The sequence below is a fragment of the Pongo pygmaeus genome, chromosome 1, assembly GCF_028885625.2.
Source record: "Pongo pygmaeus isolate AG05252 chromosome 1, NHGRI_mPonPyg2-v2.0_pri, whole genome shotgun sequence".
NCBI classification, from domain to species: Eukaryota; Metazoa; Chordata; class Mammalia; order Primates; family Hominidae; genus Pongo; species Pongo pygmaeus.
In genome coordinates, this window is record NC_072373.2 from 37,491,019 (window position 1) to 37,511,839 (window position 20,821).

General features: G+C 45.7%; 1 pseudogene; it reads left to right on the forward strand.

The window, feature by feature from the left end:
- Window positions 1–755: 755 nt before the first annotated feature.
- LOC129035272 (syncytin-1-like) overlaps window positions 756–20,821 on the forward strand; it is a 45,665-nt pseudogene continuing 25,599 nt past the window's right edge.

Consider the following 20,821-nt stretch of genomic DNA (forward strand, 5'->3'; position numbering starts at 1 on the left):
AGTGAGGCACACTGGCTGCTGCAGTGGGGCAGGCAGCTCCAGGTGCCAGCATGGGCACCGGCTCTCTGCAAGGCTGCGGCTGGACCAGGCGCACTGCAAACAGCTTCTCACAGCTGCCACTGGGGAACACAGTGGTGCCTGGAAGCTTGGAGACTCCAGGAATCACAGGGCCCCAAAGAGGGAGTGACAGCCTTGGCTCAAGGAGCTCCAAAGTCTGGGCTCCCCAAAGGACCACAGCTATTCTCACCTTCTCTTCACCTGCAACATGGTGAGCAAGAGGTGTGTTTCAGTCCTGTTTATGTGATAGCTCTTTGAGCCCTGTCACTTGGCAGTTCCTGAGTTCTTGTCCTGCTCCAGGAAGAATGAGATATGTGGACAAGTGGAGGGTGAGTACGGAGAAGATAAGCTTTATTGAGTGACAGCTCAGAGGAGACCCTGGAGTGGGTAGCTCCTCTCTGCAGCTGGTCATCCTGATGTCTGCTGCTCTCAGTAGAAAGAAGGCCCTGGAGTGAGTAGGTAGCTCCTCTCTGCAGCTGGTTGTCCCAACATCTGCAGCTGTCAGTAGAGAGGAGGCCCTGGTATGGGTAGCTCCACTCTGCAGCTGGTCATCCTGCCATCTGCTGCTCTCAGCAGAGAGGAGGCCCTGGAGTGTGTAGCTCCTCTCTGCAGCTGATCATCCTGACATCTGCTCAGCTCTGGCTGAGCTGGGAGATTTCATGGGCCTCAGAGGTGAGGAAGTGAGCATCAGTTGGTCCATGGGTGGCCATGGGTGGGCTCAGAAAAAGCACCACAAGTTCCCACTCTGGTTTGTGGGGACTGGCAGCCCGGCCCCCAGCCTTCAAGCCCTCCCTGGCCTGAAGGTGAGGCCTCACCAGGGACCCACCCTCTTCCACCCAGGAGCCTATTTGCCTCCCACTGCCAATGACGCCCAGGCTGTTCGCGCCAAGGAGCACCTGCAGGCCAATGCTGAGCTGCCCTCAGACCCACCCAGGCTTCCCTCGCATGCTTGTTGGTGCCCAAAGTCTGGAAGGGGCCAAGCTGGCAGGGGGCTGTCATGTCAGCACTGCCCCAAGTGTGTGCACACCCAGCTAGGTGCGACAGCACCTGGGCTCAGCCCCAACCTTGCTCCGAGATCAGATCAGGTGCCAGGAGTGGGAGAGACCAGGCAGCAGGAGCAGACACCTCTGAGCCTATGGGGGGAGGGGGCTTTCCCAGGCCCCCAAGAGTGCGGAGATGCCCAGCTCTGCAGCCCCAGCTTGGATGGCTGTAGCTGCACCCAGGGGGGAGGGTTCCTGTATGCTCTGTGGAATGAAATACATGGGTCCACAGCTATGATTTTCGGTGACTGTAGCTGCAACCGGAGGGCAGAGCTCCTGCCTGCTCCCAGCACTCCCAAGAGCACAAGTAGGCCCAGGTCTGCAGCCACGACTTGGGTGGCTGAAGCTGTGCTTGGGAGGGTGGGGCTCCTGCCTGCTCCCAGCTCACCTGAGAACACAGGGAGGGGAAGTAGGGCATGAGTTAAATGTGTAGCAATATGGAAACATCCAAGTGAAAATATCTGAAGAAAATTTGGGAGCAGACAGACCTTGAGAGGCAGAGTTGGAAGCCATTAGCATAAGAGAAATGAACTGTCATATATTAAATACTACATAGATGTCAGATTTGTTCTAAGCATTTTATTTGTATTATTTCTTTTAACTTTCATAATGCAGTACAGAGAATCATGTCTTAATTTTACTAAAAAGGAATCTGGCACTCGAAAAGGTAACTTACCAAGGCCATTCAGCTCGTCAATGGATGAGTAGGATTCAAACCCAGTTATTCCAGAATCTGGGAGCTGAAGCTATGAATATGGCAAAGGTTGCTCAGGAATAGAAGAAAGAAGACATTTTCCAGTCTTTGTCTCCAAAATGCAGCAATCCTCAATTCACACAAATGCTTTGACTTTTTATTAATATATTTGTTCAAAATTCTTTTGTTGTCCATAGCTCTTTTTTCCCCATAATACCTGGGATCTTTTTGGCTACAAGTAACTGGAAACCCTGACTCAGCAAGCCAAAGCAATAAGGAAAAAGTATCACCTCATATAACAAGAAGTCCCAGCTGGGCTTATAGTGGCTCAGGCCTACAATCCCAGAACTTTTGAAGGCTGAGGCAGGTGGATCACTTGAGGCCAGGAGTTCATGACCAGTCTGGCCAACATGGTGAAACCCTGTTTCTACTAAAAATACAAAAATTAGCCAGGTGTGGTGGCAGGTGCCTGTGATCCCAGCTACTCAGGAGGCTGAGGTAGGAGAATTGCTTGAACCCAGGAGGCGGAGGTTGCAGTGAGCCAAGATCAGGCCACTGCACTCCAGCCTGGTGACAGAGTGAGACTCCACCTCAAAACAAAAACAAAAACAAACAAACAAACAAATAAACAAACAAGTCCCAACGTGGTCAGTTCCAGGGTTGATTAATTCAGTGAGTCAGCAACTCAGCATCATTAAGAACCCTGATTATTTCCCATTTTGTATCTTCAGCATGTCAGGCCCTTAAGCAAACTCTCCTGATAGACAAAAGATAGCAACCAGAGTTCAAGTCAACACATCAAGACCTGACAACATCTGTGGGGAAAAGGTAGGCCACCTCTTCAAGTTTGACCTTTTTTTTTTTTTTGAGATGGGGTCTTCCCATCTCAGCCTTCCAAGTAGCTGGGACTATAGGCAGGTGCCACCAAGCCCAGCTCATTTATTTATTTATTTTTGTAATTGTTTATACAGACAAGGTTTCGCCATGTTGCCCAGGCTGGTCTCGATCTCTGAGCTCAAGCGATTCCCCCACATCAGCCTTCCAAAGTGCTGGGATTTCAGTTGTGAGCCACTGAGCTCGCCGCCACCAACCCCACCTTTTTTCATTAACACAACAACAACAACAACAACAAGAAACGATGGCTAATCTGCCCTCACATTCTGTTGCCCAGAATTGTGTTATACACCTATTCTTAATCAATCATTAGCAAAGAGAATGAGATATTGCTTAATTGATTTAGCAAAGTTCATGACCACGTGGAAGACAATGGGTTCAAGACAACAATAAATTAGGGGCCGGGCGCGGTGGCTCACGCCTGTAATCCCAGCACCTTGGGAGGCTGAAGCGGGTGGATCACCTGAGGTCAGGAGTTCGAGACCAGCCTGGCCAACATGGTGAAATCCTGTCTCTACTAAAAATACAAAATTAGCTGGGTGTGGTGGTGGGCATCTGTGATCCCAGTTACTCAGGAAACTGAGGCAAGATAATTGCTTGAACTCGGGAGGCAGAGGCTGCAGTGAGCTGAGATCAAGCCACTGCACTCCAGCCTGGGCAACAGAGTGAGATTCTGTCTCAAAAACAAAAACAAAAAAAAAAAAAAAAGAAAGAAATTAGTTCTCTCTTAGAAAGAAGAGAAAAGAAACCAGAGGACTGGGGGTGGGGCAGAAGTTGTGAGGAGGTGGGAGAGGAGAGGTTTGAGGAGGCAATCAACATGTCTACTAAATTTCCATCTACATCATATATTCTCAGTGGCAGTGATATTCCCCCAGGCAGGCAAATAAATGGTTCAATGAAGATTTTACTCTTTTTATGTGTAAAACAGAAATATACATAGGTACATTAACAGATATACCATATGTCTATAATATTAACATTTCATAAGAAAGATGATTAGGAAAAAAAAATGCCTAAAGCAGCTTCCTAGAGAGGGGTGATCATGAAGAAAAGGTTAAGAAACACTGGTCAACATCAATATGTGTTTATCCAGAAATGGAAATTCCTAGAGAAAATGAGCTGTGCTGAACAGAGTACTGTGTGGTACTCAAGGCAGCACTTTAAGGACATCTGCAAAGGGGAGGAGCTGTGAGGCAGCTGCTGGTGGCAGTGGTGATGATTATAAAACACCGGCACTCTCTGACCACTTAGTGTATTCTATCTCCATCTGGTTCAGATGTATACATAAAATAGCAGCCAACATTACTTGTTTTATTTATACCTTTCACCCTTTACTTTCACTTGGCAAGTATTAACTTGTTAAATCTTCACAACAACCAGTTGAAGAGGGTATAATTTATCTACATTTGACAGATGAAGAAACTGAGGCATGGAAGGGTTAAATGACTCTCATAAGAAAGTGGTTGAGGGCCGGGCATAGTGGCTCACGCCTGTAATCCCAGCACTTTGGGAGGCCGAGGCGGGCGGATCACGACGTCAGGAGATTGAGACCATCCTGGCTAACACGATGAAACCCTGTCTCTACTAAAAATACAAAAAATTAGCCAGGTGTGGTGGCAGGCGCCTGTAGTCCCAGCTACTCAGGAGGCTGAGGCAGGAGAATGGCGCGAACCCGGGAGGCAGAGCTTGCAGTGAGCCGAGATTGCGCCACTGCACTCCAGCCTGGGTGACAGAGCGATGGCTCCGTCTCAAAAAAAAAAAAAAAAAAAAAAGAAAGTGGTTGAATGGGGATTTGAAAAAAAAATTTCATATTCAAATTTCAAATTAGGATGGCATTCCTCGCTTTCTACAGTAGTGCAAGACTGTGAAAATGGCCATGCAAACAATTTGTAATAATCAATGGGGAAAATTAAAATTGTTTCGTGACCTTTAAAAATGTTTGTCAAGCATTAAAAATGCTCTTACTTGCAGTTGTAAATGTATAGGGAAATGAAAAAATTATTTTAAAAACCCAATATTTATTTAGTACACTATAATTTAAAACATTAGAAACATTGAAAATAGGTGTTTCATTTCTTTGTAAAAAATGTATCCGGATAATTTGAACAGTGCTTGCCTTCTCATTGTTTAATGTATGATATGGAGTGAGCATCTTTTTTATGTCTTAGCTTATTGTCACATTTTGGATCAGCCGAATTTGGATCAGCTTCCAGCATTTTATCTTTTGCACTTTCAATGATGTAAAACACCTCCAAGTGTGCCCATTTATGCCTAGTGTTCCATTACTGGAACGCTAAGCATGTGGGAGTTATCTTATACACCCTACTGCTCAAGGTCATTGCCAAGGTCTGATTTTCAAAATTCAAAAAATTCAAAAAATTGCATCCTCAGGCATAAATGGGTTAATGTGAAGGTTTTTTCCACCAGTGTCACTTCCTCTGGGACATCTTCATCCTCTTTACTTTCCCCATTTACGTTGACGTCACTAGCTCCCCTAGCTACATACACAGAGTCTTGAACAGTGGCAGTGTCGACATTCCCATGGTTCAGAATTTTCTCCTATAATTCTATTTGTGTTTGTCTCGAATTTCACTGCTATTGTTATCAATTTTCATTTGTTTGGTACATTTTCTTTCTTTCTGGCCAGTTTCCCAAAAAAAAATATCCATTTTTTTGGGAAAATGTCATGGGTTTATCACTAGGAGACAAGGAGGCAACATGAAATGTGCTCCTGTCTGTGTGTGAACTGAACCACAGGTGGGCAGTGACCAACCATCAACCGACAGACTTTGAAAGAAGTGATGTGACTGACCACTGATCACGATGTGCATCTGTTATTTACACAGTGATTTGGGGACTGAAGCGCCAGCAGCCAAGTTTGTACTTTATGCAATTACTCACATTAATATACCGTGGAAACTGAAATCTGAACTGTGTTGTGGGGTGACTGATGTTATTTAACTAAACCATGGCAACTGAAATCCATGCAGATTGGAGCCATGCAAATTGAGAACTGCCTGTATGGTTGTCCCTCGGTATCCTTGGGGGATTGGTTCCAGGACCCCAGCAGAGACCAAAATCCACAGATGATCAAATCCCTGATACAAAATAGCTAGTATTTGCATACAACATATGCACATCCTCTTTAAATCATCTCTAGATTACTTGTAATACCTGATACAATGTAAATGCTGTGTAAATAGTTGTTATACTGTATTGTCTAGGGAATAATGACAAGGAAAAAAATCTGCAAGCCATGGGCCTGTAGTCCCAGCTATGTGGGAAACTGAGATGGCAGGATTATTTAAGCCCAGGAGTTTGAGTCCAGCCTGGCCAGCACAGAGAGACCCCCATCTCTAAAAACAATAAATAAGATAAAATAAAATAAGTCTGTACATGTTCAGCAGAGATGCAATTTTTTCCAATATTTTTGATCCTCAGTTGAATCCATGGATGCAGAATCCAAGGATGTGGAACCCACAGATCTGAAGAGCCCACTGTATATACAAAGCAGGCAGATTTGTACAGATTTGTACAGATTTTAGACATACAAATCCTAATGTATCCAGCACCTAACTTCAACCATTATCAACTCATGGCCCATCTTGTTTCTGCAACACCCCTATTCATTTTGAAGCAAATCCCTGACATCTCATCATTTCATTCTTAAGTAGCTCTCTATGCAGTTAAGACTGGGGATTTTGATCGAACTCTATCGAATTCCAGGGCATGAACTTGTAAAAATACACTCGCCAGCTTCCTGGGGAGGGCAGTAGACCCAGGGAAATGGAATGGCATACTAATAGGTATTTGCTCCTTTCATCCTGACTGCAACCGCATGAAGTCTTATTGTCCTCATTTTTTCAGATGAGGAAACAGGCATGGAGGGGCTAAGTGACTTGTCCAAGGTCACACCGTATGTGCGTAGTTGAGTCAGGCATTACATTCAGATCTGATTCCACATCTCATTCTCTTCCTATACATCACAACCGCACAGAAGGGGGTCCTTAACCATCGCTGACTTTCTCCTGTGTCCAACCTCCTGTACCAGTTAGCCCCCAATTATGGCCAAGAACTTAGGAACCATATATTCCTTCCTTCTTTGCATCCTTGGTCTTCTTGGAATATACTCTGAATGGGAAAACAAACAAACAAACAAACGAAAAACAAGGACTCAGCACAAATCTTTGCTGAGGTGTTGACTTCTCCCAGTCCTGAGGGAGATGATTCCTCCTGGCACTGAAGCCATTGTCAGGGCCACACTTGTGCCATGCTGAGGAGGGCTCAGAAGAATCCTAGTCTATCAACAACCATCTTCCCCAACAGTGTCCTCTGCCACCGACTCACAGAAAAGCCTAATGGAACAGGTTACTGGGCTGAGACCTACAATGCCCCCAGCTGTGCCTTATCTGGGCCTGGGCTTATGACTCTTTGTTTAGTGTTCAAACACCTTAGCCCTGGACTGTGGCCTTTCAGGGCTGAAGGTCTGGCAGGGGAAAGGACTTGTCTGGAGGGATCTGATACTGTGAAAACAGCAGAGGAGAGGAAGAGGGAAGGGGAGGGATGACAAGAAGGAGGAACAGAGGAGAGGGAGAAGAGGAGTGAGAGAAGAAGGAACCGGGAGGAGGAAGAGAAAGAAAAGAAATCCTGCTTGTCATTCTATTGGCACCTCTCTGAACACTGCCACCGATTCTAATGGGACTTGTGTCCCAGCCCATAATCCCTCAAGTGCTAAGAGAATAGGCCTCATAGTGGCTTCTCAGGCTCTTTTTTTTCTTTTCAACTACAGCTTTCTGATTTCCCCGGAAAACTTCTTTCTTTCCAGAACTAAGGCACATTTTTCTCTTGCTCCTAGAGGCTGTGCAGAGGGACAGGGTCTTTTTGGTCCCCTTTGGCTAGAGTTTCCCAACAGTCTCAGAAATGACTCTGGGTGTGGCTGGAAGATATTTAAGGAAGGAGGTAGGAGGCACTAAGAACAGAGTGACTGGGGGTTGACGAAAGAAGGAAGAAACAAGTGGCCCAGTTTGTGTCTATTTAGATCCCAGGCATTATAGCCTTACATATGGTATCCCATCAATTGAAATAGATGGTGGCTTTTATCTGCCCAAATCTACTCCTGCTCCCAAATCCTTATTTTTTGGTAACAACATTTACAAATACCCTGTCCTCTAGGAAATTTCCTCTCCCCATTCTCAATGATTCTAATGGGACTGCTAATCACAAAACCCTTCTTGCCTCAGCCCAGATCTGGCCAATCAGAGCCTTCCTTGGGCTTATATATATGGATACTGGGAAAGAGGAGCCCTCCTTCCCTCTGGGGTTGCTAAGGAGAAATTAAATAAAACTAAAGTGGCATGCACCTGTAGTCCCAGCTACTCCAAAGGCTGAGGCAGGAGGACTGCTTGAGCTTAAGAGTTCGAGGCAGCAGTGAGCTGTGATTGCGCCACTGCACTCCAGTCTGGGCAACAGATTGAGACCTTATCTCTATTTTTTAAAACACTGAAATTAGGCTGTGTGCAGTGGCTCATGCCTGTAACCCCAGCACTTTGGGAGGCCGAGATGGGAGAAATGCTTGAGGTCAGGAGTTTGAGATCAGCCTGGTCAAAATAGCAAGACCCCATCTCAAAATTTAAAAAATAAAAACATAAACTGAAACTATTTGCAACCATTGCCACCCTTTGTATGGAGGAAGCTCATTTGTAGTAGGAGAAAATAAGGGCAACACACAGAAAGAAGTATGTGTGTGTGAAGAGAGAAAGATAAATTGAGATACATGTTTCTATCTATGTATCTATCTATCTATCCATCCATCCAACCCTGACAACTCTATTTTAGTCTCTAAATTCTGTTGTAAACTAGCAATACCTCTGTGAATAAATTTGTGTGTGTGTGTGTGTGTGCGTGTGTGTGTGTCTGTAAGCTGGTTTGAGTTTGGTTTTTATTACTTAGAACACAGACAGTCCTAATAGATTCCTTCCATCCTCACAGCAATCCTATGAAGTAGTCAAGGCTCAGAGAAGCACATTGTCCAAAAGTCACGTGGAGAGCACTGGAGAGTCAGGATTCATACCCGGTCTTTCCGATCCCCCAGCTCCGAAGCTGGTACTTGCCAGCTCCCAAAAATGGGTTAAACCTGGTCCTGCCCCAAAGTAACAACGCCTGCAAGGAGAGTTAGACCTTTATACAACTATAAAGCAAGACAGAACATAATGCTATAATATAATAAAGATGCAAATATAATTCACTGGGATACACAGGGGAGAAAGTATTTGAGAACAAATTGTGGCTGAGGCATTCCAGGCCCAGTTTGGGGTAGGGGGAGATTCCTGCATACTTGGATGCCCAAAAAAACCCCAAAATGACCAAAGCTGTTTCAGGCTTTTGTGGGCACTGACCATTTACGGATGTGTGACCAGCAACCCGTACAACCCTGAACAGAAACTTACTGCTGTGAGCTGTTGCCACTGTTTGCAGAGCATGGCGTTGTTGGTGCAGTTGCCCTGAAACCTTTGTTCCAAGAAGTCCCACTTCCCTCCCTTATTCCCCATCTCAGCTCTGCTGCCTGACCAGTTGGCCTCCATTACTTCTGCTATAATCACCGTGAGCCTGTGGCTGGTAGGGGCTGGCAAAAGGTTCAGTATGGATATTTATTTCCCATGCATCTGCCAAGGGAAATGAATTTTCACGTGCCATTTGCAAGCTACTTGCAAAGTGTGCAGTACATTCTGTTGTTTCCTAGAGTCTAAAAAAGTGGTTTTCAATCTTTTCTTTTTCCTATTCTAGGCCACTTTAAGCTGGGCAGAATAACCCACAGTCAATTTGCTCCACCCTTTCTCACATACAAGTGGAAACATAATGCAAGCATACTATTGAGGCGTCAATGTAAAGTATCTTGGGAGGGGGGATTAGTTGTACTTGTGCTTTCGCGATCGAGGCATAAATGATTCATATTCAAATTGCAATGCATAATTGTCTTTCGGTATAATTACCAGAAAATTAAAGGCCAAAAATACAATTAAAACAAAGATATATCACTGGTCACCTTAAGCTTCAAACAAATCCCAACTGACTTGATAATGATGAAGCTAAATTAACAGTAAATTACAATTAGAAGCAAGAATGTCAGCAATTGGAGACCTTGATCCACACACGACAAACAACACTGATGGCAGACTGATGATAAAGCACCTGTCCACACAATGCCAGGGATGGGCAAAGCTCCAACAGTGTCGGGCCACGCTTTCTCCAGAGGCCAAACTTCTCAGAGGAATACAAAATCACAAACCTCAATAAAATTTGGTAGCACACTGACTTTTATTTATAAATTCCAAACTGGGTTAACCTGTAGTCATTCACTTAGCAAGCTTTTAGTAAGTAGGTCTTAGATGTACATAAAAATGAGTGTGGATGAATTTGTAAATAGCTCTTCCTAAAAATAATTATTTACAGTAGTTCATCCTAAAGGGAAGACCTGCTTTCTTGGGTCAGTTTGAAGCCCGTCAGGTAGGTCTTGGGTAGCATTTTAGAATCGTTGGTTGGGGCCAGGTGTGGTGGCTCATGCCTCTAATTCCAGCACTTTGGGAGGCAGAGGCAGGGGTATCACCTGAGCCCAGGAATTCAAGACCAGCCTGCATAACATGGCAAAACCCTGTCTCTACAAAAAATATGAAAAAATTAGCTGGGTGTGGTGGTTTGCACACCAGCTACTTGGGATGCTAAAGCGGGAGGATCTCTTGAGCCCAGGAGGTCGAGGCTGCAGTAATCCATTATCGCACCATTGCACTCCAGCCTGCACAACACAGTAAGACCCCATCCCCCTCCAGCCCCCACCAAAAAAAAAAAAAAAAAAAAAGACTGGTTAAAAGGCATTGGAATGCAACTGAATTGTTTGTTATATGCAGGGGTCTTAGACTCAGAGACATGAGAAGTGAGAACCGGAGACATTTGTTTCAACTCTCTTGCTTTCTACTATAAGAGTTATGTCAGGACTTCAGGCAAAAGCTAAGCATTCCAACCTGACACCACCAGTTAGGTTAGTACAGAGGCTACTGTGAATTAGAAGATTTCACCCTTGCTAATTTAAAAGAAGCAACTTCCTCAAAGCAACAAAGGTGAATGTCAGCAATTCACAGAAGCGTTATGATATTTTACCTTAAAATCTAGACAAAAGAAAGACTGGGAAGCAGTCTGCCAGAAAACCTAGCAGCACCCATCTCCAAAGACTGCAATACCCAGGTAACTCTACCTTAGAAAATAACACTTTACAATTGTGTAACACTTTAACCTCTCCAAACACATTTGCGTGTGTTACTGCAATCTCCAGAAAAAAGAGTGAGTTTCTGAGATGTCCTGACTCCCTGACCTCTTTTTTCTTTCCTCAACTCTCTCCTTCCTTCTCCTTGGGTCCACATGCCTCTGGATTTGTTCCTTTCCTCTCTGGTTCTTTCCGTTCAGTTTCTCAGTTCCTGCTTCAGTAGCTTGCTCAGGCCTTGCTTATCTTTAAGCTGCTACAGGACTTTTCAGGATTACTCTATGAGTCCGAAAGGAAACAACATATAACTCAACCTAGATTTGTTGAGTCCTTTTAAAGAATAAAACTATTTGGCTTTTGGTTGGGCATGGTAGTTCACACCTGTGATCCTAGCACTTTGGGAGGCCAAGGTAGGAAGACAGTTTGAGGCCAGGAGTTAGAGTCTGATTTGGGAAACACGGCAAAATCCCATCTCTACAAAAAAAATACAAAAATTAGCCAGGCATGGTGGCTCATGCCTATAGTCCTAGCTACTCTGGAGGCGAACATGGGAGGATCACCTGAGTCCAGGAGTTCGAGAGTAAGCTATGATTGCACCACGGCACTCCAGCCTGGGTGACTGAATGTGGCCCTATCTCTAAAAATTAAAATTTTAAAAAAAGATATGGCTTTCTGAATGAGTAAGGTAGGACCCTGTATGTAAAGCCCCTTCATTCCTGGATAAATAATTGAAGGTAAGCAGGTTTGGGAATCATCAGGCCCTCATGTGTAGCATAGGCTATTGCAGGCCTCTAGCCTCACTGAGTGAGCCAGCACGAGCTGTGAAACCTAAGTTCAAAGTCACTGGGGGGGTATTATAGGTTGAATGTTTCCCCCTCCCCTTAAGTTCATATGTTGAAATCCTCCTAACTTCCTGTACCTCAGACTGTGACCTTATTCGACTACAGACTCTTCATAGAGGTAACCAAGTTAAAATGAGGTCATTGGGGTGGGCCCTAATCCAGTTGGGTCCGGAATTAGTGGCTTCTTGGTCTCACTGACTTGAAGAATGAAGCTGCGGACCTTCGCCGTGAGTGTTCCAGTTCTTAAAGGTGGCCTGTCCGGAGTTTGTTCCTTCTGATGTTCGGATGTGTTCGAAGTTTCCTTCTGGTGGGTTCGTGGTCTCGCTGGCTCAGGAGTAAAGCTGTAGACCTTCACGGTGTTACAGCTCTTAAGGCTGCACGCCTGGAGTTGTTCGTTTCTCCCGGTGGATTCGTGGTCTCGCTGGCTTCAGAAGTGAAGCCGCAGACCTTTCCAGTGAGTGTTACACCTCATAAAGGCAGTGTGGACCCAAACAGTGAGCAACAGCAAGATTTATTACAAAGAGTGAAAGAACAAGCTTCCACAGTTTAGAAGGGGACCCTACCAGGTTGCCACTGGTAACATGCTCAGGAAGCCTGCTTTTATTCTCTTATCTGGCCCCACCCACATCCTGCTGATTGGTCCATTTTACAGAGAGCCGATTGGTCTGTTTTACAGAGAGCTGATTGGTCCGTTTTGACAGGGTGCTGATTGGTGTATTTACAATCCCTGAGCTAGACACAAAAGTTCTCCACCTGCCCACTAGATTAGCTAGGTACAGAGTGTAGACTGCTGTATGTACAAACCCTGAGCTAGACACAGAGTGCTGATTGGTGCATTTACAAACCTTGAGCTAGATACAGAGTGCCGATTCGTGCATTCACAATCCCTTATTTAGACATAAAGATTCTCCAAGTCCCCACCAGACTCAGGAGCCCAGCTGGCTTCACCCAGTGGATCTCGCACCAGGGCCGCAGGTGGAGCTGCCTGCCAGTCCCACTCCGTGCACCCGCACTCCTCAGCCCTTGGGCGGTCGATGGGACTGGGCGCCGTAGAGCAGGGGGCGGGGCTTGTTGGGAAGGCTGGGGCCGCCCAGGAGCCGACGGCGGGGGCGTGGGGAGGCTCAGGCGTGGCGGGCTGCAGGTCCCAAGCTCTGCCCCGCCCGGAGGCAGCTAAGGCCCGGCGAGAAATCGAGTGCAGCAGCTGCTGGCCCAGATGCTAAGCCCCTCACTGCCCCGGCCGGCGGGGCCAGCTGGCCGCTCCGAGTGCGGACCCGCCGAGCCCACGCCCACCCGGAACTCGCGCTGGCCCGCAAGCGCCGCGCGCAGCCCCGGTTCTCGCCCGTGCCTCTCCCTCCACACCTCCCGGCAAGCTGAGGGAGCCGGCTCCGGCCTTGGCCAGCTGAGAAAGGGACTCCCACAGTGCAGCGGTGGGCCAAAGGGCTCCTCAAGCGCGGCCAGAGTGGGCGCCAAGGCCGAGGAGGCTCCGAGAGCAAGCGAGAGCTGCGAGGGCTGCCAGCAGGCTGTCACCTCTCAGAGTGAGATACTGGTATGGCTTGTATTTTATGAGAAGGGAAAATGTGGACACACAAAGATAGTGGAAGATAATGTAAAGACACAGGAGAAGACAGCCAGCTACAAGCCAAGGTGAGAGGCCGGAAACAGATCTTTCCTTCACGGCCCTCAGAAGGAACCTCATCCACATTTTTTTTTTTCTGAGATGGAGTTTCGCTCGTCGCCTAGGCTGGAGTGCAGTGGCGAGATCTTGGCTCACTGCAACCTCCTCCTCCAGAGTTTGAGTGATTGTCCTGCCTCAGCCTCCCAATTAGCTGGGATTACAAGTGCCCGCCACCATGCCCAGCTAATTTTTATATTTTTAGTAGAGACAGGGTTTCACCATGTTGGCCACGCTGGTCTCGAACTCCTGACCTCAGGGGATCCACCCGCCTCAGCCTCCCAAAGTGCTGGGATTACAGGCGTGAGCCACCACGCCCAGCCCCCTGGCCCACATTTTGATCTTGGACTTCTGGCCTCTATAACTGTGAGAAAACAGAATTCTGCTGATTAAGCCATCCAGTTTGTGGTACTTTGCTATAGCAGCCCTAGCAGGTTCATTTAGAGAGCAGGTAGCCCAGAAGACTAATTTTTCTCACCTCCTCACAAGATGGTTTTAATAATAAAATGAGCTAATAGAACTAAAGCCCTTTGCAAATAGTTAAAGCTACAATTAAGATGAAAGGGATTCGTATGATAACAGTCCCTGGCTGCCATATTTAAAACTACTGGATTTTTAAAATTACCCGTCTTCTATGCATACAACAGAATCCTTTTCCTGGATATATTTTTCTCTGTAGAACACATACCACCTTCTAACATACTATGTTTTACTTATTTATTTTGCTTATTCTCTATCTCTTCCCACGAGTAGCAAAGCTCCATGAAGGCAGGGACTTTCTGTTTTGTTCACTGCTAGTCTCCAGCCTGGCGCATGGCAGGTCCTCAGAATGCACTTATCATTCATGCATGTTGGGTGAATGATAAATGCACATTTGCTCCTTATCTTCATCAGGCTATTGTCTACTGATCCTTTAAGGCCTAACTCAGGCCTACTCTTTCTTAGGAAGCCTCCCCACACCACTTTCCTCTTTCCTAGTTTGGAGCTTCCCCTCCATTCTCTTACATGGATCTTTCCAACAGTGCAGGGACCACATTGTGTTTGTTTCCATGACTCTCTCGCTGTGGGCTTTGGAGGTGAGGAACACCTAGGTCTATATACCCTGTAGTTGAAGGAGGCGGCTCTGTGCCTGGCCCTTGGTGGGCACTCTGTGCTTCTCTGTTGAGTTAGGCAGTAGCAGGGGAACAAGGGAAGGGCATGGGCAGAGGGTGGATCAGAGGTGGCCCACAAGGGGGTACTGACCTTGTAGCCTAGGCTGTGCCCTCGAGCTACAATAGTCAACAACACTAAACACTGAAAAGGAAGCCCACCACCACAGGTTGCTGGAACCACAGAGGAAACCAAAGTGGAGAAGAGTGAGGCTAGCTGGGAGGATGACCTCATGGTTTGGAATAGAAGAAGTAAAATAAAAATTGATAAATCAGAGCAGAGATATGCAAAACCACTTTAAAGAGAAAACAAATGAAAGGTTCCTGGAAATGCAAAACAGGAGTTTCACCTGACTAATATGTTCACATAACTGAATATAGAATGAGTCACCTGGGGCTGAGATGGGGCATGGGGTTTGTCAATTAAGAAATTTTGGTTAGAGGTCAGGCGCGGTTGCTCACACTTGTAATCCGCACTCTGGGAGGCTGAGATTGGCAGGTCACTTGAGGCCAGGAATTCAAGACCAGCCTGGCCAACATGGCGAAACCCCATCTCTACTAAAAATACAGAAATTAGGTGGGCACATGTAATTCATTACTCAGGTGTCTGAGGTACAAGAATCACTTGATTCCGGGAGGTGGAGGTTGCAGTGAGCCGAGATTGCACCATTGCACTCCAGCCTGGGTGACAGAACAAGACTCTGTCTCAAAAAAAAAAAAAAATTATTTTTGTTAGAAAAGGGAGAACTGGCCAGGTGTCATGCTCATGTTGTAATCACAGCAATTTGGGAAGCCAAAGTGAGAGGATTGCTTGAACCCAGGAGTTCGAGATCAACCTGGGCAAGATGGTGAGACCCCCCATCTCGATTAAAAAAGAGAGAGAGAGAAAAGGGAGAACTAAGAGGTCTTTGTCAGCTGAGCTGCTGGGTAGAGAGTGCCCGGACTGGGGATGAAGATATCAGATCTTCCTGGGAAGTCTTTGATGGGAATTAAATCTCAGAGGTGGGGGCAGGGCCGGTCTAGTAAAGGGAGGCCAGCGTGATTAGCAAGTAGTTGGAGGTGGGGCTCAAATATAATAGTATAATTCATGGTAAGAATTCTCTGCCCCATGTGGAACATGGTGGTGGTGTTTGCATTTACAAAGGTAAAAAATATGGGCCAGGGCAATGGCTCATGCCTGTAACCCCAGCACTTTGGGAGACCAAGGCAGGAGGATCTCTTGAGCCTAGGAGTTCAAGACTAGCCTGGACAATGTAGCAAGACCCTATCTCTACAAAAAACTGCACACCTGTAGTCCCAGCGACTTAGGAAGACTGAGGCAGGAGGGTCACTTGAACATAGGAGTTTGGGGATCCAGTGAACTAGGATCACACCACTGCACTCCAGCTTGGGCAACAGAGTGAGACCCTATCTCTGAAACAAAAACAAAAAAGAAAAAGTACAGGTAAGACCGTATGTAAAGGTAATTGTGCTCTGAGGGAAGAATTAAGGAACTCAGCTCATGCTTCTTGTCTACAAAGAATGAGGAAAATTATCACTGACTTGCCAGGCTGAACTGCCTTTGGTATTTCACAGTCTTGAGGAGGAAACTGTCATCCTTTGACTGTTCATTCATTCATTCATCAAGCATTTTTGAGCCAGATACTGTGCTACATCCTGGGGATACAAAAATAAATGTTAACAACCAGTTCAACTAAGAACCTTGACCTCCTGGATTTGTGTAATCTATAATCCAGTTCAAACAAGCATCCTCTAACATCCCCCTGTGCTGTGGGGAGGAAGGTGGTTAGGAAGGACAGCTCAAGCACCAGAGGCAGTAAGGCTAATCAAGCAGAACAGAAAGTCAAAGTCCCGGAAGAGGAGTAAAATGCCAATCCACCAGGGGAGTCTGAAACCAAGGCTTTGCAACCTCTCCCTGGGAATGTTGAATGGTACCCACGAGAGCAGAAACACAGCACCAATTAGGTTACAGGCACTGCCACTAAAATTCAGTGAGGCAAAATTATCATTGAACTGAACAAGAAAAGAATTTAGTTAGACAGATCTTTTGAGAATGCCTGCAGAGTCACTGGAATGAGTTGTTGACATTCTTCATCAACACAGAAAATGTTGCCAGGGTGCCTGCAACAAAACAGATTTATATGATGCCACTCCTGACTCCCCAGAGACCTGCCGACCTGAAGCAGACAGATTAAAGTCAGCCTGGGACACACTTCCTGATTTTAAAAATAAACATTCTCCAGGTTTTGAAAAGTGAATTTTTCCAGGAAACACTTTACACAAGTAATACCCTAGAGTGTACATATTTTGTATTCTCTATACTCTGTGAATATTTCTCATATTACAGACAGTAAGATATTCAGTGTTGACTTCGGATATAAAGGGAGTACCTCCTTGAGAAGGAGAGTAGAAAGTCCTTGCCCAGTCTTTGTCCAAGTCATCATCTGTTTTCTGTTCATTAGACGTTAGTAGAGGGTCTACTCTGTTCAGCACTGTGCTGGGTACCAGCACTGGGTACAGGAGGTAGATAATCGATAACAAAGGACTTGACAGGTGGCCCTTTATATGCTTCCAGCCTAATGGGAGTAGTGTAGGTTGAGTTCCCTGGGTCTGAGATAGAGAACTGGGGGCAAGAGGTTTATTGGGGAGTATACCCCAAAACGACATCTGTGTGTGACTGAAGGAAGTGGGCAGAGGTGGGTAAGTTGAGCTGTAATGCAACATAAGCCTGAGTGGGCTCCATGGGACACTCTGAAGCTGAGATGCCCTTCAGAGATGTCTCAAGTTGAGACCAGGGAGAGGTGTCTGTGTCCTTCATTGAATGCCATAGAGTGTTGGCTTTCCCCAGGGAAGGGGAGTAGCCTTACACAAGACAGCTCCATTCTGTGAAGGGACATTTCTGAGAAGGAGCTGAGCCTGGAGCTTTCAGCAAGCAACACTCCTAGAAGTTGGGAAAATGCGAGCCTTGGGCCTGAACGTGGGGATCTGGGCAGCACACCACAGCATCCACTACAAGGGAGCATAATACAATAGCATGAAGGACATGTGACATTATGGTGTTGTAATGAAGGTACAGATACAGTAGAATGAGCATTCAGAAGGTGGAGGGACCACATCTGATAGGGAGCAAAGAAAGCCTCCTGTGGAGGTTGAGGCCCCTGAATATGCACAAGCCTTCCACCCCTACCCCACCCCGGGAGAAGAGCTAAGGTAATTAAATCACACATTCCCAGCTGATGGGGAAGGATGATAGAGCAGATAGGAGGAAATAAGATTTCTGCAATTATCCCCTTCCCCAGCACTTCCAGAGTCACAGCCCGAACTGGCAATCACTTCTCACTGCCACAGTTAAAGAGCTCCTCAGGTCAGCAACCCCTTATAATATGGGTAGAGTGATGGCCACAATGGGCCTCCAGATGTGTCCACTGAATGCCCAGCTAACTGACTGGCTTACCTGATGGAGCAAGCCGTGTTTGGTCCAGGAACAAACTGACCCAATGTCATCCCAGAATCTACAATGCCTCCCATTTTCAAAATTATTTCTTCCTATCAAGCGAGGTTATTCATTCCTTTTTCAAGAGTGGCTGTCGAGACGTGTGAAACTAGAGTCACCCTTCTGGGATCAGGGTGGATGGAAGCTCAGGATGTGAGGAAGTGCATGAGGCTCCACTCTCTGGCAAAGCAAAAAAAAATTTTTAGAATCAGTTTTAAGATTTGTCCTTCTGTTTGGGATGCCTCCAGGCTAAGGGAAACAAATATTCCATGGATTTACCCCCAGAGAGCAACATGTCCCCTGTCCTAGTTTATATTTCTGCTCAAAAAGCTGCTGTTTAACAGCTGAATAATGGTTTCCCTTCTCAGCGTTCTGTATACACTTGCACACTGCAGCATACAGCTTTCTATGCCCAGGTTCAAAAGCATTTCTTCAGGTAAACAAAATTAAACAAGGAAAAGCACTTTGGCCCTATTCAGATAAAGCCTCATTTTCCTACATGTGAAATACAGACTGGTCCTACTCAACAATCTTTGATTGCCAGGCTCTTCTATGCTAAGAGTCACTGAATTACATTGACCTGAAACAGCTAAATTGAGACCCGCTGGACGGTATAATAGTTATATATTGCTGCGTAACAAATTACCCCTACATTTAGTAGCTTAAAACAACCAACATGTGGCTGGGTGAGGTGGCATGCCTGCAATCCCAGCACTTTGGGAGGCTGAGGTGGATGCATCACTTGAGGCCAGGAGTTCAAGACCAGCCTGGTCAATATGGGAAATGCTGTCTCTACTAAAAATGGAAAAATTAGCAGGGTGTGTTGGTGCACACCTGTAATCCCAGCTGCTCAGGTGGCTGAGGCATGAGAATCACTTGAATCCAGGAGGCGGAGATTGTAGTGAGCCGAGATCCCACCACTGCACTCCAGCCTGGGAAGACTCAAAAACAAACAAACACAACCAACATGTATGTGTCACAGTTTCTTTAGGTCAGAAATGAGAGCAGCTCCACTGGGTGGCTCTGCTTGAAGTGTCTTAGGAAGTTGCAGTTAGGATGTTGACAGGGGCTGCAAACATTTAAGGCTTGGCTGGGGTTTGCGGATCCACTTCTAAGGTGCTTCAACTTACACAGCTGTTGGAAGGATGCCTCAGTTTTATGCCACATGGACCTTTTGTTGTGATACGGTAGCTGGCTCAAGAAAGAGTGGCCACGATGGAAGCCACAACGCCTTTTATGGCTTAGTCTCAGGAGTAACATAGAATAAGTCTCTGTCATATTTTATTAGAAGCAAGTCACTAAGTCCAGCCCGTAATAAAGAGGAGGCAGGTCACTATATTAGACATATTTCAAAACCACCACAGAAGGGAAGGTGAGGGAGTGTTACATGAGCTACAGAGTGATCCCTAAGCAAAGCTGTGCTTTGCAGTCTCATCTTGGTGCCAGTGCCACTCCAGTACCCTCCCATACTCCTACTCCACGGCATTGGCTCAGCTTCTTAGGTGCATTCTCAGCTCTCATCAATCCATCCAAGTCCTTTACTCTATCCCTCCCAAAGCTCTCTGTGCCCCAAGATGATCAAAACAACTGATGCACTAATCTCCTTCCAGGAAACCAGCATTTCATTAGAGAAACCTGCCTCTGCTGGTGAAAGTGAAAGTTTTCTTGGAGGAAGAATGAATGTAGAGGGCAGTTCCCTGAAGAATATTGTGGGGTGGCTGCTCAATGTACTCATAATATAGTGCCTCTCCCAGGGAGCTTGCATGCATCAAAAGAACAAAAGTCAATGTCCTGACCAGACACTTCTCAAAAGAAGACATACAAGCAGCCAACAAGTTTATGTAAAAATGCAAAATTATGTAAAAATGCTCACCATCACTAATCATCAGCGAAATGAAAATCAAAATCACAATGAGTTACCATCTCATACTAGTTAGAATGGCTTTTGTTAAAAAGTCAAGAACTAACAGACGCTGGTGAGGCCGTGGAGAAAAGGGGACACTTGTATACTGTTATAGTAATGTAAATTAGTCCAGCCACTATGGAGAGCAGTTTGGAGATTTCTCAAAGAACTAGAAGTTGCATTATCATTCAATCAAGCAATCCCATTACTGGGTATATACTCAAAAGAAATTAAATCATTCTACTGAAAAGACACATGCACTTTTATGTTCATCACAGTGCTATTTCCAAAGCAAAAATATGGAGTCAACCCAGGTGCCTAACAATGGTGGATTGTATTTTTAAAAAGTGGTACATATATACCACAGAATACTATGCAGCCATAAAAAAGAATAAAATCATGTCCTTTGCAGCACCATGGATGCCGTTGGAGGAGGCCGTTGTCCTAGAAAACTAACACAGAAATAGGAAATAAATACTGCATATGGTCATATGTAAGTGGTTGCTAAACATGGGTACACATGGGCATAAGGATGGAAACAATAGACACTGGGGACTACTAGAGTGGGGAGAGAGGGATGGGGGCAAGGGCTAAAAAATTATTTATATCGTGGATACTATGCTCACTACCAGCATGACAGTTTCCATCATACCCTGAACCTCAGCATAACGGAATATACCTCTATAACAATCCTGCATATGTACCCCCTGATTGTAAAATAAAAGTTGAAAAAGAAAAAAATTGGAAGTCCTAAGCAGAGCAATCAGGCATGAGATAGAAAAGGCATCCAAATAATAAGAGAGAAAGTCAAACTATCTCTGTTTGCA